General features: G+C 38.8%; 1 protein-coding gene across 3 annotated transcripts in view; it reads left to right on the forward strand.

The window, feature by feature from the left end:
- The window catches only part of zfpm2a (zinc finger protein, FOG family member 2a), a 515,248-nt gene that overhangs the window by 300,261 nt on the left and 189,370 nt on the right, over nucleotides 1-25,617 (forward strand). The window lies entirely within an intron of this gene.

Here is a 25,617-nt window from a genome sequence, read left to right on the forward strand (position 1 = left end):
TCTTTCCATAGCAGAGCTCCGTTTAACAACAGTAGTGACGTCGTCGACAAGTTTTCACTGTGAACTTCCGCGTGAGACATTTGGTATGTGGGATAATTTCAACAACAAACAAGTAAAATATCCCACTGGAAAAGAAAAAAAGGGGTGGACTTGCCTATGTTTGTCTTTTTTTTCTCGTTTATTTGTGTGATTTTAACATGGTCAGGTAAGCAATCATTAAACACGGGACGTTTTATTCTAAAAACCGACCGGATTTGTTTAGTTTTAAAGTTAAAAAGTTAAAGTACCAATGATTGTCACACACACACTAGGTGTGGTGAAATTATTCTCTGCATTTGACCCATCACCCTTGATCACCCCCTGGGAGGTGAGGGGAGCAGTGGGCAGCAGCGGTGGCTGCGCCCGGGAATCATTTTTGGTGATTTAACCCCCAATTCCAACCCTTGATGCTGAGTGCCAACCAGGGAGGTAATGGGTCCCATTTTTATTTTTTATTTTTATTTTTATAGTCTTTGGTATGACTCTTTGTGTCCTGCTTCCTGTCCCGCTTTAACCCAATTGTGCGAAATTGCTACGATTTTGCTGAGGCATCCGAAAAAAATAGCAGTCGTGCGTATTTGCTGCTAAGAGCTCCGTAGCATCGCAGCTAGGATGCAGCAGACTTGGTGGAAGTTGACACATTAACTAGAGTGAAAACGTACAGTAAAAGCTTTCAGCTGCAATGCAAGCTCACTCTACACAATTTAGGGGTAAGTTCATGTTTAACGTGTGAGTTCGTCATGGCAACAACTTGCATATAATCCCTCTCCTGTCCTTAGTGGTCACTTTTGCTGTTTTCTTTGATTGGTCACTATGGATAGGTTTGTAGTTTGTTACGTGCGATGTTTCGCCTTCGAGTAACCGAGACGGTATTGGAAAACAGGGACAACATTTTGGCCAAGATTTTTGTCGAAAACCCAGGTACCATTCACAATACTTTTCTTCAAAAGCAACATTGTTCTCTTTTTAAGATTCCAAAAAGGAAGAACTGATGTCTAACTGCTGTTAAGTCGTCTTTTCCATTCTACTAAAGGTGACTAACGGATTGATAATACATTGAGCACGATAGTTGCATGACAATTACGCCTCAGCAAGCACACTGCTGAACACTCAAAACATGATTCCATTTAATGTATAAAATGACCTCAAGAATTTATTGCAGGTATAAGCGATTGTGAGACGAGAGAGAAGGGAAAAAAAGAGTGAGAGAGAAAAAAGTGGATTTGGGCAAGTTGTGCTTGCTAGCTCAAAGCCCCCCGGGGTGTGTATTTTATACTGACAGTGAATCAGTGTTATCGCACCTATCAGATAATGCATTTATCATTAAATTTCACATTTGCATTTAAATCTGGGGAAGGAAATGAGCATTGCTGGCTAAAGATAAGAGCGCTAGGATGACAGTAATAAACCATCACTGTGATCAGTCAGGAGACAGGGCTGAGGGGGTCAGCTCAGAACTATGGGGGCCATGACAAAAAGAAGGCATCACATGCGGAGAAAAGACAGTATGGGTCCGAGAAATGCTGAGCTTAAAAATATGACTTTTAAAAGGAGGAGTGGATGTAGCACGGTCAGATGTAGGACTGTAATTTTTGCGTCCATTTAACCATCGGAATGAGATTTACAGGCTCAGAAACACAGTGCTGGACTGGCAGACACTCGTCTCTTGCATACACCGCACTTAATTGAACTGGTGAAGAGGTGATGTGAGACAGGTTGCCCATTTCATGTTTTACTGAAGCACAGCCTGAGTGGTTCTGAGCTATCAAGCAGCATTCTTCCACACACTGTCCTAATCTCGGCGGTTTTACATTCTAGAAAAAATGGCCACATCGAGCTCTGGCTACATCTTGAGACCAAGGCTTTAAAAGAAAATATTGTTTGAAATCAACATGTTTCCATACATATGTTTCTCAGTATACCGTATGCCACCATAATACTGAGTAAACCTCTCGTTCCTCTGTTTTTTCATTAGGCTGCACAGAGTAGGCAGAAATTAATCTTGCAGCATAATAATGCCATTCACTCTGCCATCAGGGCTGCCATGAAAGGTCATTTCCCTTTTTAATTTTTCCCATTGTGTTGCAAAAGTCAGATGGGCATGTTATAATTTGAATAAAGAGGCGAATCAGACAATCAGATAGGGCCATTTGAAAAGACATGACTTCCTGTTCAGAGCGATTAAAAGCAAATTTATTTAGTTTGCGAATGTCTAGCCTTTAATCTCTTTGTAAATGTTCAGATAGTTCCACATTCAAAAAGTTCTTTGTTATTCTTTGGCTTAAGTTGAAGCAGGTGTGATTATGATCACCCGCAGATAATTTTTAATCATGCCACGTGTGCATCTGAATAGGATGTGTAATGGCCGTTCCATAAAAAGAGAGACAAGCCTTTTAATGAGGTGGGTTAACTCGGAACATGCCCACCTGCTTTGGTGATTCTATTGAAACACCTCAGTACACTTTCCCTTTTGCTGAGTAACAACAAAAGCCTTTACAACCCACATCCTGTAATTGAACATTTCTTCTTTTTTTACTCGCTGCATTTCATCTCCACTTTGCACATATCAAGTGGCTGTCTGTGATTGGTCCTTGTTCTCTGATTGTCTCGTAGTCTGCATCAGCAGAGAAGCATGCACGATGACTCAATATTAATCTGATAGCTGTCTCTGTTGTTCAGAGTGCCGAGTCTCTGATGTGGAACACCCAGCAAGCTCCCTTTCTCTCCCCTTGTCTTTACAAGTATGTCCTTAAGCAAATCTGCACGCTGATCTTCCGTCTCATGTTCATTTCTCGTCATGGCACTTTTGCAATCAGCCGTTGATTTGGAAAGATAGTGTGTCATGCTATTCTTTCCATTTTCATGGACTGGCGGTGATAGGAATCTGACTCGGTCTCCCTCATTTCCCTCAACTTGCTCTCCTTCAGGCTAATTGGAAATGGCATGTTTTAACTAGCGAACTTTGCTAATGAACTTGTTACCAGCCTTATCAAAGTGCTTGAGCATGTAAACCACACCCACGTTACAATGGCATGGGGATCCATGGTTTATTAACAGCGCAGTAGTTCGGAGTAATTTATACTGATACTGTATGTCTGCCGTTAAATTAGCACTTGCTCTCCCTGTATTATAACCCTAAAGACTGAATTCATATTCCAGGCTAAGTAGCTAAAGAATTGTTTGAAACTGTCAGTGACCTCAGTCAATACATCCATGGCAATGATGCTAACACATCTAAGGGTACACAGTGTTGCTGGGCTGTTGACTGAAAGCTAGACCATAAAGATGGTACCTAGTTGGTGAGGTTGGACAGGCAGGATCTTCAAAAAGAGCAGTAGGAGGGAGTGGCGGAGCACTTTTTCTGATCAACAGTCTGGAAGTAGGCAGGGCATTCATAGTAATGTAAGCATCAAGTAACTGCAAGACAGAGCCTTGTTGAAAGGTGGCACTCAAAAATTCAACAGAGAGCCATAAAAACAACTGGATAAATATCACCAGGGAATTCAATCGATCGCAACTGGACTCTTCATTTTCAAAGACAAACTGAACGGTCTAGTTTCTTAGTCAAATTGAACAGTTCAGTTTCTAAGACAAGGTGAACAGCCCAGTTGCCATAATTTGAATGCCCTGAGAATACATTGACCTGGATGAATGAGAACACCCATAGATAACAAAAACTAATACTTATTCAAGTCACATAAGATAAATATCAATTCCAGTGATCATTATGACTGAATAGTTAAACTCTTGCATTAAAAGTCCCTTTGAAAAAAGAACATGTCTTACTATTAAGCTATGACATCTTGACACCATGCAGAAGATGCAGCAGGCGCAAAATCTGACAGAAAGGAAGATCAGAAGTAATGTGGCCACCTTGTCAACAAATCCTTTCTTTTGGTCGTCCCTGGCGGCCGGCATGGACCACCTTGCTCAGCTCCTGCTGCCAGTTGACCATTGGCCAGGGGTCAGCCAATGAAATCTACTGAACGGTCTTGCATACACACACATGCTCCAAAATAGAAATCCATTGTCATCCACCACCTTCCTTCCCCTTTCAAGACATCAAACATGAAAATGCAGCTTTACATAGATGTAAAAAAAAAAAAAAGTAATTTGTAACTCCATCAGTAAACCTCCTTCCCCCAGTTTTATCCCGACCCTTCACAAAAACATTTTATGTTTAATGCACATATGTCATACTAAGGAAACAAGAGGACCAGATGGTCACAGTACTTTGGCAGGTGGTTCAACAAATGTTTGCGGTTGCCCGTGCAGCTATTTATGTCATGGTGAAACAAAGACAAGCAACTATTTGCTAAACGACAGTGGGACCTTGTTGTGAAACAAAGTGATCGTAGTATAAAGCTCATGTGCATGAATCAGACAGTAAAATTAACTTCAAAGCCCCTCAGTTCATGGAGAGAAACCATGTTTTTGTGGGCAACACGATTTTAAGGGACAAACGGTAAAAAATGGATGGATGGAATATTGACAATGATTCTATATAAGACTATATAATCATAGTTTTTTGTGCTGTGTTTTTCTATAGTGCTAGTCATATTTTTGTGTAACTTTTGCAACTCTATAACTATAGCCCATATGCCCTTTTTGGAATATAATATACCCCAGCCTTAGTGTGTGCTACCTTATGTTGACATTTTGCTTTTTACCCCTATTACAAAAGGTTTTTCTAGCTTTCAGTAAACACTAAAACCACGAGTAGAGCAGCAACTGTATAGAATCTGTCAAGTTGCTGCTGAATGAATTGTTGCATACTGTCAAGTGTTGTCAAACTAGGCTCCAAAGTAATTCAAATAATATTGATGTCTGAAATAATACTACTTGCAATGACCTGAGTGTATTGGTCAAAACATGCTGTTTACATTGTAGTATTGATTTAACAGGTTATTATTTGAAAATGCTGCAGCTGGTGATTTTGTATGTTTGCCGCCTTACAAAACGCAATCTTTTTGTAAGTTGATTTCAACAGGTGGAGAAACCCTTGTTATAAAGACGTTTTCTTGTAGGTCACCAGGTTTGCCTGCATCCTACAAGGGCCAGTCCTCTTTACTTTATCTCTCTAAATCCTGACGGTTCTGAGGCGGTTGTTTGATAAGTTTTTGTTTCAGATATTGTGTGGGAATCAGGTCCAGACACTGGCTATGCCAGTTCTGGATCTTAAAAGGATTCTTCCTGAGCCAGTCGTTTGTGGCCTTTGCCGTATGTTTTAGAACATTTTCATGCTGGGAGACCGATCTCGAGATTCTATGGTACATGGCCCCATTTGTCAGCTAGTCAATGTGAAAAGGTCTTCCATAGCAGGGAAATACCCCTGTGCTTGACAATGGGGATGATGTTTCATGGGTCATAGTCATTAGTTCTCTAATTCCAAATGCAGTGAATTAATTTGATCGTCTGACTCACATTTTCCGAAGCCTTGTCTGAGTCATCCAGATAATCATTTGAAAACTTCAGACTGGCCTGCACGTGTGACTTCTTGAGCAGGAAGAACCTTGCCCACACTGCAGGATCTCCATACATTATGGCAAAGTTGTTTTGAGATCGTTACCAAGCTCCTTCTGGGCACTTTTGGGCTGACCCCGCACATTTGTTAAAATGGTCCTTGTAATTATTAGCTCGATCAAGATCTAAAGCAAAGGCTTTAGATCTTGGTTTTCTCCCATTTTTTAATAATTGAACCAACAGTTGTCTCTATCTTACCAAGCTTATTGCTAAAGGCAGAGAACTAATTGATAATTATTAGAGCTGTCTTTGACTAAGGATTTTCATAGTCAAATCTGATTTGTTAGACTTTGAAAATAACTTTTTATACGCTAGTTTGTTACATGTATGCTAGCAAGAGCGCAGCTAATAGGGATCCCCACAAATACAAATATCTCATTTGCAAGTTGTTCCATCACAGAAAGCGTAAAACGAGACAAAATACATAACACGCTCGAATAAACGAACACGCCAGATATTTGATAGTTTACTGAGGTTGTTCGATCAGCCCTGCAGGGGTGAAGCTTTGGCTCTGGCGGAGCGCCGGTAAAATGTTCAAATTTGACTATCTAGACCAGGGTATTCAACTGGCGGCCCGTGAGCCAAATCCAACCTGGGAGAGACTCCAGACTGTGAGTTTAGTTCAAAACTTAGGAGGGACTAAACTTTTTGCAGCAGATTTTTTAAAACACTGCAGTGCTGTTATATATATATTTTTTTTTTGCAGTTGGTCCTTGAAATAGCAGTGTTTTTTTTTTTTTTACAAAAAGGCATAACTCTGCGTAATTCTGACAAAATAGAACATATATAAAATCGGAAAAATAATACACAAAAAATTAAATGTCCACTACACAGGATCAAAATAAGAATAATAGTGAACGTGAAGTCCGCCCCTCCGACGGTCCTTAGCTTTCTGGAAATGTTAAGCCCCCAAAACTATTTATCGTATTTTCCGGACTATAAAGCGCACTTAAAATCCTTTAATTTTCTCAAAACTCGACAGTGCACCTTATAACCCGGTGCACCTAATGTACAGAATAATTATGGTTGTGCTTACCGAACTCAAAGCTATTTTATTTGGTATATGTTGTAATGATAAGTGTGACCAGTAGATGGCAGTCACACCTAAGAGATATGTGTGGACTGCAAGATGACACCAGTAAACAACATTAAAACTTTAAATGTTATAGAACATTACACACGGTGCTCAAAAATCAGTCAAATTGTTTAAGTACGATTTTGGTTAGCTATGAAGCCGCACCGCTTGATGGATTGTCGACGCATTACGGCTACCGTAGTCAGACGTACTATGCTTAAACATACAGGTTTTATTATGGTGTGTGTAAAAGGACTGCAAAATAGCACCTATTGGGAGACATATTACCTGACTGTTTTGCTAAACAATGTAAAAGCAACTTTTCTTACCTTCTGGTACCTGCTGATGTGTATTTGGGATCTGCGAAAGTCCTGAAAATGTGCGCGCCATTGTAGTCTGTGCCGATCCCGTAGTCGATAAGCTTCTTCTTTTTCTCTATCTTCTTGTTATGGGACATTCATCCTCTGCTGTTGCCATTTCTAATATAGAGTAGCGTCACGTTCTAAATTGTATCTCGCTATGGAAGCGCTAAAAACTACCGATGTAGTGGGTTTACATAATTTCCCCACGGAACTTGTTATTAGAGAGTTCCTGTTGGACAGTTTTTCACGGGACACATTTCCGGCGTTTTTGTTGCACTAGTGAGCCAAGAATGAGGAGAATCTGCTCCGTTATTGATTTAAGTAAAGTCTAAATGTCATTAAAACAGTTAGCTCCATCTTTTGATACGTCTTCGTCACGCGTCCTTGCACGCTACACCGCTACAACAAAAATGACGGGGAGAAGACGATGTCGAAGCCATGTAAACAAGACCACCCACAAAATAGCGCATCCTTAAGTGACGGTCAGAAGACGACTTGAAGTTGGTCCGTAAAACATAATCTGTGCAACATTTTGACCGAAGAACTACCATTGCATGTTATTTAGATCACGAGTAAGTGTTTTAAATTTAGAAAAAAATTCATAATATGACCCCTTTAATGCGCCTTTTGTATGAAAATATACCTGTATAGACCCGCTGCTCGGCAGTGTGCCTTATAATCCGGTGCGCCCTACGGTCCGAAAAATACGGTAATAGAATAGCCGTGATCTAGAGGAAGTAAATTGCGTAACAAGGTGAAAGGAACATTACTTTTGCCAGAGGGGAGCAGTGAGGGAAGCTTCCTGCCGTGCGAACTAGTCAAACCTACACCCCGGTTCACGCGTACGGGACGGCACCGTATGCTATGTGTCCGACAGAATGTTCTAGTCATCTTGGAACACCCTCCCAACACACCAGCTGTACACAGGAGGCCTTGGGGAGTCAACTCAAGGGTAGCTCCATGTCTGACGTTTCAACTGCAAGGTTGATAGTCAATAGTAGACTATTGAATAGTCGTGACGTCATCACTCGTGTTTTTCCGGGCGGAAATGGGTCACTCACAAAAACAACGACAGTGATAACATGTAAAGTTTGAGAATATTTCCTCTTATTCTTGTTAAAAACATGAATACCTTGCTGATTTTGCAAAGCAGACCTTGTTTTTATGGCAGTACATCTGTCATACACAAGCATTTAAAGTGGAGACATGATGTCGGACATTTGTGTGAGGATGCGGCCTCAATCTGGGTAAGGGTGTAAGCTTCTACCTTGCTAGCTCGCTAACAAGAGTGAGAGGAAGTTGTTTAAAAAATAACTTTATGTTACGATGTCGTGGCATCGTGATGCCGGAGGTCGTCTTTCCAAGATGCAGAGGAACGTCAGGAAGCAGCTTGCAGGTACGTAGAATGCTTTATTCTTAAGTGCTGACAAAAATATGCTGCGCGGTGCTCACGGCACGGAAAACAAGAACAGGTTAGCCAAAAAGATGCTAGTCAGAACACGGACTAGGAGCATGAGCGAGAATTAAGGCTGAAACGACGCGTCGACATAGTCGACGTCATCGGTTACGTAAATACGTCGACGCCGTTTTTGTGCGTCGACGCGTCGCATATTTACGTCACACTACCGTCATGGCGGACCGCAAAGCAGACGATCAAAGCAGACGATGCGAGCGGTGCGAGCGAGGGGGAAAAGCATGCCAAAAGTGGTCAAAAGTGTGGGAGTATTTCAATAAACGGCCTAATAATGTTGTTGTATGCACACTGCGTCGAGCGGAAATGGCCTATCATAGCAGCACAACGGCTATGAACGAACATTTGAAAAGAAAACCATCAACTAGTCAATCGTCCGCGCGAGCATACGTTGTCATCATTACACAAAAACATGAATGTGTCATTTGTATCTGCTAGGGGTGTAACGGTACGTGTTTTGTATTGAACCGTTTCGGTACGGGGCTTTCGGTTCGGCAAGGGGGTGTACCGAACGAGTTTCTAAGCTAAAGCTAACCTTAGCTGCTAAAGTCTTAACAAGCTGCTTCGCTCCTCTGCCTCTGTCTCAGCACGCAGCATTGTCCCACCCACACAACCATCTGATTGGTACACACGCAGCATTGTCCCACCCACACAACCATCTGATTGGTACACACGAAGCATTATCAGCCAATCAGCAGTGTGTATTCAGAGCGCATGTAGTCAGCGCTTTAGCGTGGAGCAGATAGGTGTTTAGCAGGTGAGCATCAGGCAGCGGACTCTCCCCAAATGATAATAAACACCTCCCGGTCAACTACTAGTAACATCACTATGAGCCCGTTGACCTTCTAGAAATATAAACTGCAGCTCAGCTCACTCGCAGTCCTGGCTTGAGGTGAAGGCTAATTACCTCTCAGTTCCAGCCACATCGACCCCTTCTGAGCACCTATTTTTAGCTGCTGGGAATATTGTAAACAAGAAAAGAACCAAACATGTACACATGCTAACCTTTCTTCATTACAACTGTTAGTCAATCACTGGAATGAGTAGAATTGGTTATTGTGTACTGTGTTGGACTGGATGTTTGAGTTTGAGTTTGAGTTTATTTCGAACATGCAAGCATACAACATAATACATCACAATTTCCAGTTTCTTTTCAACATGTTCGAAAAGGAGTAGGAAGAAGCAGAGCTTATTTAATCCTACCCCTTTTCTTTACATAACAGTTGCAAAACTTTTTGTTCACTTCCTGTTCACAATTTTTTCACAATAAACTCCATAAGTAATTACAATAAAAATAAATAAATAAATAATAGTAAGAATTTAATAATAATAATTGGTGAAGTAAGTCATATTTCATATGATGAGATAAGTAAGATTACTTTAAGAATGAATGAATGGATGGATGAAATAAATTGAGAATGTTTGTCATGGTTCTTCTTCATTGTACTTTGTAAACACTTTAAGTTTGAAGAGTTTCTTGAAGTGTATCATATTAGTACATTGTTTGATTGCTTTGCTTAATCCATTCCATAATTTAATTCCACATATTGATATACTGAAGGTCTTAAGTGTTGTACGTGCAAACAAATGTTTTAAATTACGTTTTTCTCTAAGATTATATTTCTCCTCTTTTTTTGAGAAGAATTGTTGTATATTCTTGGGTAGCAGGTTATAGTTTGCTTTGTGCATAATTTTAGCTGTTTGCAAATTCACTATGTCGTGGAATTTCAGTATTTTTGATTCAATAAATAAAGGGTTTGTATGTTCTCTATATCCAACATTATGTATTATTGTAACTGATCTTTTTTGTAACACCGTTAATGAATGAAGTGTACTTTTGTAATTATTTCCCCATATTTCTACACAGTAGCTCAGATATGGTAACACTAGTGAGCAGTAGAGAATATGTTTATTTTGCACATTTTAAAAGCAATACGTAATGTTTACAGTGCTCCAGAATATTTAGATTGGCACTTTTTTGTATTGGATGTTTATCTTTATTTTTGCACATTTTAGCAAATAAGCAATACTTTCACTTTTGTTGAAATGTTTACACTGTTGTTACAGAATATTTCGTTTTGCACTTTTTTGTATTGGATGTTTATCTTTATTTTTGCACATTTTAAAGCAAAATAAGCAATACTTTTACTTTTGAAATGCTTATACTATTGCAGAATATTAAGATTTGCACTGGATGTTGACTTTTATATTTGCACATTAAAAAGCAAATAAGCTACTTTTAATTTTGTTAAATGTTAAAAGTTTTAAATGTTTACATTTGACAGAATATTTAGTCATGTTGTTGTCAATGTTGACTGAGTGGCCATACTTCTTTTTTTTTGTAAATAAAAGCCGTGCCTTTTGAAAAAACGTGCCTACATTTATTTTTTCATCTTCATTTTGAATAAAAAAATAATCGGTAAAAGGAAAAATAATCTATAGATTAATCGAAAAATAATCTATAGATTAACCGATTAATCGAAAAAAATAATCTATAGATTAATCGATAGAAAAATAATCGTTAGCTGCAGCCTTAGCGAGAATGTAACGTTGTTGCATGGGAGCATACAAAACCACCAGGCCGAGTGATTGATTGATTGATTGATTGAGACTTTTATTAGTAGATTGCCCAGTACAGTACATATTCCGTACAATTGACCACTAAATGGTAACACCCGAATACGTTTTTCAACTTGTTTAAGTCGGGGTCCACGTTAATCAATTCATGGTACAAATATATACTAGCAGCATAATACAGTCATCACACAAGTTAATCATCAGAGTATATACATTGAATTATTTACATTATTTACAATCCGGTGGGTGGGATGTGGAGGGGGTTGGGGTGTGGGTCCTACCCACTTCTCTAAAGTGGGCTGGCTCAAGGTGGAGGACAGAGGTAAACAACTTGCACTGAGCCTAGTCTATAAAATCCACTACACCTCCCTGATACCGAAGTACATGTCAAACTACTTCCTTAACGTAAATGACCGCCATAACCACAACACCAGGGGGAGCTCCACTAACCACGTTAAACCCAGATTCTGAACTAACAAAGGTCTTAACTCATTCTCTTTCTATGCCACATCAATGTGGAATGCGCTCCCAACAGGTATAAAAGAAAGGGCATTTCTATCCTCCTTCAAAACCGCAATAAAAGTTCACCTCCAGGCAGCTACAACCCTAAACTAACACCCTCCCCGGATTGCTAATAATCAAATGTAAACAATCAAATGCAGATACTTTTTCTTATGCCTTCGGATCTCTCTCTCTCTCTCTCTCTCTCTCTCTCTCTCTCTCTCTCTCTCTCTCTCTCTCTCTCTCTCTCTCTCTCTCTCTCTCTCTCTATGTCCACTACTTGCTGTCCATATCCTACCCCCCCCCCCCTCCACACCCCTGATTGTAAATAATGTAAATAATTCAATGTGATTATCTTGTGTGATGACTGTATTATGATTATAGTATATATGATAGTATATATCTGTATCATGAATCAATTTAAGTGATTTAAAGAAGTTGAAAAACGTATTCGGGTGTTACCATTTAGTGGTCAATTGTACGGAATATGTACTTCACTGTGCAACCTACTAATAAAAGTCTCAATCAATCAATCAATCAATCAATCAATCAATCAAAAGGTTTGATTGATATCAGCACTTCAGTCATCAACAATTATATCATCTGAGAAATGGACATTGAAACAGTGCAGGTCTGACTTTGTAGGATGTGTACAGCGAGCAGTGAAGCCAGAGGATGGACTAAGGACTAAATAGCTCTCTGATTAGTGCCCGGGAACAGGTGAGCGTCCCAAACACTAATCAGAGGCAGGTGAAAATAATCTGCCGTCATGGCAACTAAAACAACAAAACAGGGGCGCTGAAACAGAACTTAAACAACAAGTGAATCAAAATGTATACAAACTATGATCCGGGCAACGGATCTTCACACTTTAACTATCATTTTAGCCAAAGTAAGCCAGCTAAACTTTGTCTACATTAATTCCAGTACGTTTTAAAGCTGCGTCAATTTGCGATGCCGAAAACAAAAGGCACTTTTAACAAACGCAAACACACACAAGCGCAGGGAGAGAGACGGACAGGCATAATGCGGAGGTATCATAAGATTAAACATACAACCTATTAGATAGCCAAAATTTTAAGAAGTAATCAAATATAGAATTCTACACATTGAGTCAATTTGCAACGCCGTCAAAAAAGGTACTTATACACACAGACACACAAACACACACACATTAGTTAATCAACAGTCAAAAAACCAGTGTGCAGCTTTTTAAACATCACAAAATGCTTTTCTTTTTCAGGAAGTTAGATTTTGTGTTTTGTTTGTTTTCATTCCTGCCATTTTAACTGTTTCTTTAAATACATAAACAAGGTTTATTGTTTATTTAGTACTTTACCTTTCCTTTCTTTTAAATGGAAAACATTTTAATTTTTGTAACATCTGAATGAGCAGCACAGTTACAGTATAAATAAATATTTATATTTATCTTTTTTGTTTGTAAGCACATGCCTAAAATAATTCAAGCTGCATTTAGAAATCGATGGAAAAATTAGAGCCATTAATTATGTGTACGCTTTATCATCTGATTAGTCGACTAATCGTTAAGATAATCGTTGACTCATCAAATGATGACTGTCAAAATAATCGTTAGTTGCAGCCCTAATTTGAATTTACAAAATTGAAAGTGAACCAAGTAGTGATTTCAATGTGAATCTACTGTAGCAACTTTGTCACAATACAGTACGCAGTGGAAAACATTACAACCATAATGCACTGAAAGTCCTGTCAGGTTGCTCTTTGCAAACAAGACACTTTCCAACTTGGAACTCAACTCTTTTCTAAAGTCAGGGTGCAGTCAAGGGAAGGAGGGAGGCGCCAAAATGAGGGGAGAGAGACAAATGGAGCACCCAGATGCAGATTAGGCTGCAGAAGATGAGGGTGTAAAAGGGATTTAATGGTAGGATGGATTAGAGAAATCCTTGTAACAATGTTAAATAATTATGGTTCCAGCCGAGATCAAAGCGCCATTGATTGAACCCCTCAAGCCTTCAGCACACGGAGTCTTAGAAAGCAAAGATTGGTAAACTAGTGCACAGACCACTCTGGCTGCTCCACTTAAATTGGATTGGAAATATTAGGATACAGATGAATCCTTCAGGAGGCTTTCGCAAAGCTTTTGTCACCGGAAATGTAGCTTGGGAACGGTATGAAAGGTTTGATAGTGTACTGTCTCGACAGAATCATAAGACGAGGGTGTCGCAGCTGTCTCGACAGACACCTAAGCTTTTTAAGTAGACTTATAGACACACTTGACTGTTATATCAGCAAACTGGAAACTTTCTCCGCACGACACCACCTCCCCACCTCACTATACTTCAGCGCCACCGCCGTCTTGTAATCAAGAAATTTGGACGTGCATCACAGCAGTTTTGTCTGGGAAGAGGAAGGTTTTATCTTGCACCCAAAGGGGTTTATTCAAACGTCTTTTGACAAGTCTCACAAAACATGAATGACACAGATTACTGATGCTGATAATGAAAGTCCATCATCAGGTTCTCTGCGCCTTGCGAGATTTAAAACGAGTTCCCATTTGTTGTAGACTGTGTCACCTGTATGAGAGAGAAACTACACTTTTGCAGCCACCACACACCTTCAAAATGTGTGGTTATAATGATGAAATATGCAACAAGAGATTAGACAAATCACTGTACTTCTGTGCTGCATCGCCATGATGCAAATGTAGCCACTGATCCGCTATACTAAGAGGCTTTATGAAGGAACTTCATGGTTGTTAGTTATATAATCTAAAATAGGGCAAAACTCTGATCAATGTTCCTATCATCTGAGTAAGATGTCACCACATTCAGTTCTCGTTTTGTACAACTGTGTGGGATGTGGCACAGTCAGAATGCCTAAAATAAGAACATGTAATCTCTCACTGCATATCAACTGAATTTATGTCCACAATTACAATGCAATCTGTTTTAATTGTGATTTCATACAAGCAAGTCGGAAGAATTCAAAGAGAAATTGAGAGTTGTCGCTAAATATGGAGCTGACTTAAAAACACAGCTGGTGGTGCAATTTGTGCCCCCGGGGCCAGTCACCCATTGCGTTTTTCTTTAGCTCTTTGAATGTGTTTGTTCTGCAATGCATACCCTTGCAGGCACTATGGCTGCCCACATTTTTCTAAGAGGTATCATTGTAATTGGTTGAATATTTGATGTGTGTATTTTGTATTAACACAGAGACATTCAGGTAAACTGTGCTAGGTGGAATATTATTGAGTAAACTCGGAATTGCCCAACGGAAAATTACTTGCTTGTGGAAATTAAAATTTCTTTGGGGTGTATATGAGTGGATTTTCTTTGGGTGTATATGTGCATATGAGGGGATGTGTTATTTTTAATGCATTCAGTTGCATATATTTTTGTGGAAAAATTAAATTATTGATCCTAACAGTTCAGGTACTTTCATAAAGTATGTTAGCAACATTACCTTACTTTTATTCAGATTAGGGATGGGTTACTTTCCCATTTGAACATTTGCTGCCCTTTTTTTGTGATTTTTGCGGCCTAAAATGCTTGAATTCGCTGTAGCTTTTTGAGAAAGTTGCGGCAAAAGTATTGATGTTTGGAGGCTTTTTTTTTCAATAAGATTAAATCAATTTGTTGTTATGGATTAGTTATCAATGGTTTAGGTGTTTCTTGTAACTTTAATCTAAAAAAGTACAGGTTGTCAACAAAAACTGGAAAACAAATTGATGTTTTACTTGTTTGATACCGCACGGACTTAAAAGTATAGATGCTGAATGGCAATAAAAGAGCATACTAGGAGCTCATTGTCAATGGACTGTGCTGTTTTGATTAATTAAAAACTAATGACAGTAATAATTGATTAACATTTCAGAAATAAACAACACCAAAGGCTTCCTTATTGTCTGCTTTGTCATCCACAAGTTGCAGAAATGTTCAGTTTTACACTTGAAAAGTCAATTTTAAACATTCATTCATGTTGAAACGCATTTACCCCTGCTTCTTTGGAGCATTTATTAACAGTTGAACGTGATCTATTGCGCAATTTTTGGGGGGAAATAAAAGACGAGACATTATAATCACACATCAACATTTCTGTCCTGTAAATGTTCCCTCATTTCTAGGTCAGCTTTACAAATAAAAAAAAAATTGTTATTTGCCCTTACCCTGGATAAATAAATATTGTTGTATTTAGATATACAAACAAAATGTTCCCCGTTTTTTCAAAATCAAAAAACTAACGAGGGTCAAATTCACATATTCAATGACCATTACATTTCAAGTCAAAAGTATCGGTATCAGTATTGACAATACTAATCCTGTATTTACTTGATATTGGTTAAATACCAAAATTACCAGTATCACCCACACCTGGTTGCCAGTCAATCGCAGGGAAATGTAATCCCACACACGGATAAATATCTCAACTACTATTTCACACACATGCTTCGAAATGTCTATTGACTTATTAGTGTTTTAATATGTTTTGCTGTGAAAGCCGATGCACAGCAAAACGTTGTGGTCATCCCTCCTTTTTTTTTGTAGAAGCATGAAACGGGCAGAGTCAGCTTGTCAAGTGAATTAAAATTAAACATAACTATGCATGATAAGGATAATACAAAATTCATAAAAATTGCATGTTCCCCCATGATTGCACTAGTGTTGCGATATTCAATTATACAGTTTTTATTGGCGCATTAATCATCTTTTCAACAAACAAACTGGTGTTAATTAAAGCAAAACATGGATAAATATGTGTTGCCGGATCATCACTCCGTTTATCACCACGCACAGACCCTGAGTTAAGTAAATTCAGCCTGTGAGAGGAATTTCATTGGTCCTTTCTGTGTGTGTGGTTAACCACTTGTTATTGTTCATTTTTAAGACGGTTGAATGAGAGTGTTTTAAAAAACCCTTTATCACAATCCTTATGTAAGACAAGCACACATATGTTTTTTCTTGTTTTTATGCATTCTAACTAGTAAATAAATCCCATCAAAAGTCCACTTACAATGGAACCTATAGGAGGCACTCTTTCTGCCTATAAAGTGCTTAAAAACATCCAAACACTTCTGTCATTGTTTTATATACATGGTGTAAGTATATATGTAATGTAGTCACACATTCATACCACCATGTAATATTTACGGATTTTGCTTATTTCAAGCGTCACAACGTTCGCTTTTTCCTTCGATAACATCACTGGTTACTACTCACTGCAGACATCATGAGAGCCAACAAACATATTTTAACATCACTTACTGTACAATTTCTGCTCTCACTGGAATGCCGACTGTTAGGATGTTGATATTTCTGACTCGTAATTCACGCAAAGAAAAAAGTGGGGTAGAATGGAGCCTCTTTTTAGGTCGTCTCACTATTCCGGGTGTAAATTGCCATATAATATTACTATCCAGGTGAGAGACAGGATTTATATTTTAGAATAGACTTTCACGAGCTCCGAGGCGAGAAAGCAGCTCACTAGGTCATGATGTCAATACAACAACATAAGGTGGTTACCTCTCTCTGATCAATGCACCGCTAAATCCAGGTCCTTAACGTTAGCGATTATAATAACAATATTTCTAATGGTGAATGTTGGTGAGTAATTCTGGTGCTTTTTGGATGGTTATTTATCGTGTCAATGGAAATAGGCGCAATGACGTCATGGCTCCCATTGTCTCCATTGTAAAATTATTTTTATTTACGTTTATTTATGAGTTGGAGTGCATTAAAAAAAAGATATGCGTTCTTGTTTCTCATAAGAATTGTGAATTATAGGCAACATTACAAAAAAAGTGCAGTACCCCTTTAAATTATTTATTTTTCTGTAGATCTCAAATTTTTATAATTTGAAAATGAATAGTCCAATTCAGACTGAAGTTGTGTGGATTTAGATTTGAGTGTGTAATGGGGGCCAGTGGAGCCATATGACGTCTTTGTACACACAGCACATATCTTTCTTTTCACGCGGTCTCTTTTAGTGACTTTTTTTCTGTTGCGTCTGTGCCTTGCTCATTGATGGAAGGGGATGGAGATTATTCAGGATCCAGGCTTCTCTAATCATAGCTCCCTTCCTGTACTGTCATTCAGCACAAGTGAGGAAACGTCTTGGTGACGAGAGCAGTCAGACAACCATGCAAGTATTTAAGTTCTGGCAATAGAAGAAAAAAAAAAACATCTCAAGGCATCTGTAAAAGCATGTCGCTTGTCCATGTCGCACACTGTGAAGCAACTTTATCAGCTCAAGCAGTTCCCCCACTCGGTGAACGGGAAGGCCGGCTGCCTCTTAACTTAAACATTAGATCTTTGTGGTTTGAAGCACTTGGCTGCTCTTCGCCCACTGTGTAGCAGAAAGGCAAATACTGTTGCCCATCACAAAAATCTCTGTTTATGGATAACTTGTGTTCTGCTGCGTTAGCTTGAATCCAAATGCACTCAAACATACTGTTGCTCTGGACCGACCCACACCTCCCAATTTGCCCTTTCAAAGAAAAGGAAAAAAAGACGTGACGCAAAAGAGGAGAAGAAAAAGGAAGTGAATGGGAGAGAGATGGAGATGGAGGAATTGAAGAAAGGGTGAAGAGAAGGGAGGAGTGAGAAAAGTCAAAAAACGCCACATAACAATGCCAGAAAAAAAATCAGAACATTTTCCACCGAAAGATGGGCCATTTCCAAATCCTTGTGCCCTATCAGACAAATTAAAGTAAATCAAGCATGAAATGAAGCAGAAGAGCCCGGAGATAAGGCTCCTTTAAGTCGTTTACAGATTAGGACAGAGAGAGAGAGGTGCATCTGGTCTCTGGCAGTGAAGGAGGCTAGTTTCTCATTTCACAATAGCAGCCTGTGTATAGGATTACTCTCCCCTGTCACCGACATGAGGAGCAGTGAGGGAAAAGATGTCCACAAAATGTGTCTAAATATGTCCCCACGGAAAGGTTTCGGAGCAGAAACCTGTCAGTGTTGGCCTGATGTGACGTCTGATAAGTAAACATGTTGGGAGTTTGACCCCGTGTAACATCATCGACTTGTTCATTGTTTGCAGCCTCTTCACCTTTTCTTCTTCTCAAGTGGCTTCAATGCCGGGTGGCTTAAAATTCAAATGAATCACGGATTGGCTAAGCGGTGTCATGCGATTGTACGGCTGTCAACTCCTTTGAGCGTGTGAGGCACACCTCAGATCAAATTTGAGGGAGGCGCAAAGATTGCTTAAACTATAGCCAGAAACATGATTACATTTTAGATAACGAATGTCTCTCTGAAATCGAGGAATTCTTAATTTTTGCATCATTCTTTATTTCATGTTTTATATAAACAGATCAATTGCTGTTTTATTGCAGCACTGGTAAATATTTAAAACTAGAGATGTTCCGATCAGGGTTTTAGGTTGCCGATTCGGATAGCGATCCTCCATGAGTGAGATTAGCCGATACCAATACTGATGCCATAGTGAGTGCCATTGACAGTTTAACAACATCAATATTTAAACTACTTCCTTATTATATTTTATTACCTCGAATAGTTTGATCAAGACAGATAATTCCAATAACTAATAATTACTGATTCGTTTTAACAATGATTGGATTTGATTCGATATTTGTGATTGCTGATACAATTCAGGAACAATTTTTTAAATTTTTTATGAACCATTTTAACTGAAGTGATTCTGTGAGTTAGAATTAGTTCGGTAACTGTTTAGCCAAATAAATCAAGCAGTGTGACTGTGAAATAAATCCTGGTTACTGCAGTGTTTTTCAACCACTAGTGTGCCGTGGGAGATTTATGTAATTTCACCTATTTGGGGTAAAAATATTTTTTGCAAACCAGTAATTATAGTCTGCAAATTATGTGTTGTTGTTGAGTGTCTGTGCTTTCTAGAGCTCTGCAAAATAACCATGTTATTCTCCTCAATATCAGTTAGGTGGCAGCCGGTAACTAATTTGCTTTGTAGATGTTGTCTTGTTTGACGACGAGGGTTTGTCGTCGTATCTAATGCTTAAACCAAAAATAAGCAAAAGGTGAGTGCCCCTAAGAAAAGTCATTGAAGCTTAGGGAAGGCTATGCAGAACGAAACTAAAACCTAACTGGCTACAAAGTAAACAAAAACAGAATGCTGGACAACAGCAAAGACTTACTGCGGAGCAAAGACGGCGTCCACAAAGTACATTCGAACATCACATGACAATCAACAATGTCCCCACAAAGAAAGATAGCAACAACTTAAATATTTTTGATTGCTAAAACAAAGCAGATGCGGGGAGTAGCGTTTAAAGAAGTCATGAAACTGCTACAGGAAAACACCAACAAAACAGGAAAAGCTACCAAGATAGGAGCGCAAGACAAGAACTAAAACACTACACATTTAGGAAAACAGCAAACAAATAAGTCATAGTGTGATGTGACAGGTCGTGACAGTACACCTACTTTGAGTCAAGAGCTATAGTAATGCATGGTTGGTTATGGTTTAAAGTCGTATCCAACAATTGCGACGACGACTTTTTACTGTCAACTGATTTCTGTCAACTGATTTAATGATTTCTGCTGGTGGTGTGCCTCCGAATTTTTTCAATGAAAAAATTGTACCTTGGCTCAAAAAAGGTTGAAAAACACTGGGTTACTGGACACTGCAAGTGAAGTCTCCTAAATTCTTGTTATTTCTTGTAAGGGAATTCTGTATAATGAATTAAAGAAAACAAACAAGCAAGTAAACAACAATTGACGGCCAATGCCAGTGTTTCCCATAAACTGCCAAGATACCTGTGGCGGCGGGGGCGTGGCCACGGGCGTGGCCATGGGCGTGGTCACCATGACATCATCAAGTAATTTGCATAATTTACTACTATGATATGATTTTCTCTAAAAAGGCTAAAAAAATGTATACTTACTAATTAATAATAACAGTTTTGTTTTAAACGTCCATCCATCCATCCATCCATCCATTTTACAATATAATTACAACACTTTATGTACATATTTATATACAGATTTGAACAATAAGTTATTCACTGAAATATATTTATTAATTGTGGTTCTTACAAAAAATATATCTTATAAAATATAAAAGCTAAAATGTGTCTTAAAGCTCTGCCCCTTTAATTAGTGCAGACTAAATAATTTAACTTTAGCCTACTACTACAACCATATTATTTACCAGCAACATAAAGTGAAACAGAGGCAGAGATGTGCTGCCACAGTCAGTAACAAATAAACAGAAAACAGTAGTGGTGGTAGATAGACACAGAGCTTCATCAAACATCTGATCCACTGAACAAAGAGCTCCAAAAATCTTGAACTTTAGACTGCCATCAGTTTTACTCCCTACACTTAACCATGTGTTTCCTACTGCCTGCAGCCTTTGCACCCTTTGTTATATACACATGTTGTGTTTCTAATATGAATACATTTAATAAAGTCAAATACAAATAAGGCAACAAGAGAAGTATCCTACACTTCTCTTTTGTAAAGTAAATCTGAACAGCCGATATGGGCATCTACATCAACTATATGATTTGCCTGAGAAGCTGGAGAGGACAAAAAAAACAAAAAACAAAAATATATATATATATTTAATTTTTTTAATTTTTTTTTAAATGTTTTATTTTTTTAAATTTTTATTATTTTATTTTTTTTAATTTGTGGCGGACGTATTTCTTTCGTGGCGGGCCGCCACAAATAAATTAATGTGTGGGAAACACTGAATGCATTCACATCGTTTTTGAATCAAGTCCAACCAACAAGTAGAAAACATTTCTGCTCATGTTTTCAACACTCTAGCAATTTTCAATAAGAGTACATTAACTAGCATTTTAATAGTTCAATTACCTGCTAAATTCAGTTACCTGATCCAGCCATGCAATATCTGTGTTCTGCCCTGGGGTCGGTGCGTCGCAGATGATGAACAGTGTTCCAGGTGTGCGGAAGCATGTACTGTACACCCCCTCATCCTTGCTGATCATGTTGGCCCCTCGCTTTTTAATTTCTATAACCTCCTAGATCCATCTCTTCTATCTATTTGTTTCTGATGCAATATCATCTCCTTGGGTGCCAGTTGCATGCTTTGTGTCGCACTTCCTATTTTTGTGTTCCGGAAATCAGTGTGTCGCCTAACTTGCTCAGCTGTCACTTCCGGGGTGGCGGCTGCGTCTTTTGTAGCTTAGAGTTGTGTTGCGGTTTGTTTTGTGTCATTTGTACTCGTTACGGCTTTTGCAATCGTGCTCTAACTGACAGCTCTTGTGTTGTAATTAATAATATTGTCGTGTTTGCATTTGTTATGACCTTTCTTAGCCACCATAGCGATTCGCCAGTTTTGTTTTGATGACATCACAGACGTGAAAAATAGACTTATTTTCAAAAGTGGTGAACTTCATATAAAGTCTGCCGTTCTTAAAACCAATGTTTTCTTTGTTGTTGTATGAATAAAATCGATTACCTTTTAAAACGATATTGGATCGTTACCTATCTTCCGGAAGGCAAACTTGCCAAGCACATATCAATATACTTCAAATTTTCGGAATATAAATCAATCTATCGATGTATCGATCAATCGTAACACCCCAATTAAAAATTGAAAGAAAAGCAAAAACTACTATCGTAGTTATGCCCGAGATATATACCAGTACGAAAGATTTTGTAAATGTTTACGGCTGATCAAACAAAACAGAAGTCATTGTCATAGACCCACTAGCTGCAAAAGCTAGCTGTCATATCAGCTAAACAGACTCAATAACTCCACAGGGATGTTTTGGGGAATTTTACGAAACTGAAACAATACAAAAACAATGCTATTGCAAGTTAATAATACTAACACAGACACTCATAAACGTGTTAGCATATTCACTAATGCTAACAACGCTAGCTTAATTACATTACGATAATACATACAAATATGCATGAAAACACTCTTCCAGACACCACACATGAGACTGTTTAGTAAGTATGAATTGTTTTTGTTATATTGTAATACTTACAAATGTTGCTTGGAGTGATGAATGAAGAATCCTTTCTTGCAGAAACGCGATAGACGAATAATAGACAAAACGAGATATACTTCTGGTTCAAGGCACGCAACATTTTCAACTCGCAGCACTTGCAGTGAGTGAACTCGTCCAAAACATGGCGCCATAGCACAAACAATAACACCCCTTTTCAATGTCTTTCTCTTGAAAACTATTTGTTGAATACAAAACATTACGGCAGTTAGCAAAGAAAAATCCATAAATTAGCCGCACTGGTTCATAAGCCGCATGGTTCAAAGTGTAGGAAAAAAGTAGCGGCTTATATTTAAAAAAATTACGGTATCTACTACTCATTTAAATCCTTTGGTTTCTGTTCTCAAATCCTCCTGTCTCCAGGGAATAACTCCCTGAGTTTGTAAACAGTAACATAAACAACAAACACGTTATTTTGAGAAATTAAAAATATCAACCTAATCACTCTGGAATTGATCATATTGGTATCAACACCACTAATATATGGATCGATCTTCCCTCCTCTTACGTGTTTATTAAGGACTTATTTATTAGTGTTGTTTAAAGCTATTTTAGCAGTTAAGTTAGCTATTAGCATGCCCGCTCCTGATACTTAAGATACAAAGAATTGCAGTTTATTTGCTGTATTGGAGGTGATTATTATTAGCTTAGGGGAGCGGCTCCACACTGTGTATGGAGACACTAAATTAGCTACTGTTAGCTTGTCAGCCGAGGGACTTAAAATAAATACAGCGTAAGCCAGACGGGATCGGCATTTGCGATCAGCTTTAAAAGGCATTAATCGGCAATGGCGACCACATACTTTTTCATGAAAATGAGCCGATACTGATTGGCACATCCTTAATCAACACCTAATTAAGGAGATAGTTGCTCGTGGATAAATGTTTACAGTATACAAACACACTCAGGCAGGCGCACAAATCCAAGCACGACTCTCACACTCTAATGCACCCACACAAGGCAAGGGAGCACTGCACTTTGAGCCCGAGCGGGATTTTGTTTCATTCCTTTCGTGTATCTTTTCTCGGAGTGATGAGAGGTGGGGTCGTCCATGGCGCTCGGTTTGCATGGAGAGCTAGCCCCGTCACAGGGTAGCTGCTCTCCAAAGCTGCAACCTTGACCTTCCAAGCCCAAGTCTTAGGTTTAGCTCCTTTATCGCACTATCTTCAGGCATTTAAAAATACTCCTGAAACTCAATGATTTAACCCGCTTTTACGCTGTTCACATCAAAACTGGATGAAAAAAAGCTTAATCCATCTTATCTGTTGGCTGTCAAACTGCTTCAGCTAAAACCTACTCACAAAAGACAACTAGGTCACCCAGGAAAAAAAAAAGAGAATTCCCCGTTACCCAGGGGAAGTTGCATCCTAGTAATTGACTTGGGAGAAGGTTCAGGAGCACCTAAAGTAGTATTTTCCTGAATTAAATGAGGAATATCACTATAGAGCGTGAGCTATACTCTCAGAATAGAAGTATATTATTGTACCTTTACTGTAGCTTGTCACTGGGAGGCTACCTTTACAATTAAAGCTTGTGTACCCAAATTTGGCAGATATCTTTAAGTCCAAAAATATCCTTTTCTATATATCCATCCATCCATTTTCTACCGCTTGTCCCATTCGGGGTCGCGGGGGGTGCTGGAGCCTATCTCAGCTGTATTCGGGCGGAAGGCGGGGTACACCCTGGACAAGTCGCCAGCTCATCACAGGGCCAACACAGATACACAGACAACATTCACATTCACATTCACACACTAGGGCCAATTTAGTGTTTCCAATCAACCTGTCCCCAGGTGCATGTCTTCGGAGGTGGGAGGAAGCCGGAGTACCCGGAGGGAACCCACATAGTCACGGGGAGAACATGCAAACTCCACACAGAAAGATCCCGAGCGCAGGATCGAACTCTGAACTTTCGTATTGTGAGGCAGACACACTAACCTATTAGGGCTGTCAAGTGATTAATTTTTATTCCGACTAATCACACTCTAAACCTGTGATTAATCATGATTAATTACATGTTATTATTTGCTTGCATAAATACAATTTGCTGAAGAAAATACCCCGATACTTGGATACAAATACAATTTGGTAGCCAGAATGTTATACAGGAACGTTTTTTTAAATATTTTACTAAACTTCAAGTCATTGGTTTGTTCAAAAGTTTGTGACAGTAAGTTGAGTAAGAATTAAGTGCACATTTTGAAAGTCTTTGAAATAATCTTGCAAACAAAGTACAGTTACTAATCGATAATGTAGTAAAGACACTCATGAACAACTTAACTTAGTGCACCATTCAAATCTGCATTCACTCTTTAGTTTAAACTGTTTTTGAAACAAGCAAGTTTGTTTACCTTTTTCAGATGACAATGCTGATCACTTGTTTTAGTAAAATGCAACCCCAGCTCGTTGTGATTACTTACAGATGTCCAACGTTCTCCAGGAAGCAAAATTAATTCACATTCAGTCCCCCTTGTTGCAAATTGATGCTCTTGTTTGTGAAATACAGTTGGTTTATCTTTGCTGTAATTGCGCCTCTCCAAGGTATTGGACAACGAATCAGCTGTGGCGATATGAATGACATCTTCTTGCAGGACTTGGTCTTCACAGATCTTAGATGTCCTGCATGCGGTGACTGTCCGTTGAGCAAAGGCATATGTTTAACTTAACTGTGCTACTTTTGTTGACAACATTGAATCAGTAAACTTTGCCAGCGTAGCGTTCTCCTCTGCTTCTTGTCGATATATCCAGCATTCATGCTAGCATCAATCAATCAATTAATCAATCAAAGATCATTTGTATAGCCCTCAATCACAAATGTCTCAAAGGGCTGCACAAACCACAACGACATCCTCGGATCTGATCCCACATCAGGGCAAGAAAGAACTCAACCCAATGGGAACAATGTGAAACTTGTACAGCAGAGCAGCAGCACCAGCTGACCGGCAGCACCGGTTACTTTTCGCTGAGGATGGTGACTGCTGCTTGCTTTCACCTCAGAGTCTCCAAGACACGAAAAAGTCTCCAATGTCCCAGGGAAAAGTTACAAAATTTGTCGCTAGTAGCTCTTAAAAAAAAAAAAAAAAAGTCGCCAAGAGGATATGGCA

This window comes from Entelurus aequoreus, linkage group LG11 (genome assembly GCF_033978785.1).
Source record: "Entelurus aequoreus isolate RoL-2023_Sb linkage group LG11, RoL_Eaeq_v1.1, whole genome shotgun sequence".
Lineage (NCBI taxonomy): Eukaryota > Metazoa > Chordata > Actinopteri > Syngnathiformes > Syngnathidae > Entelurus > Entelurus aequoreus.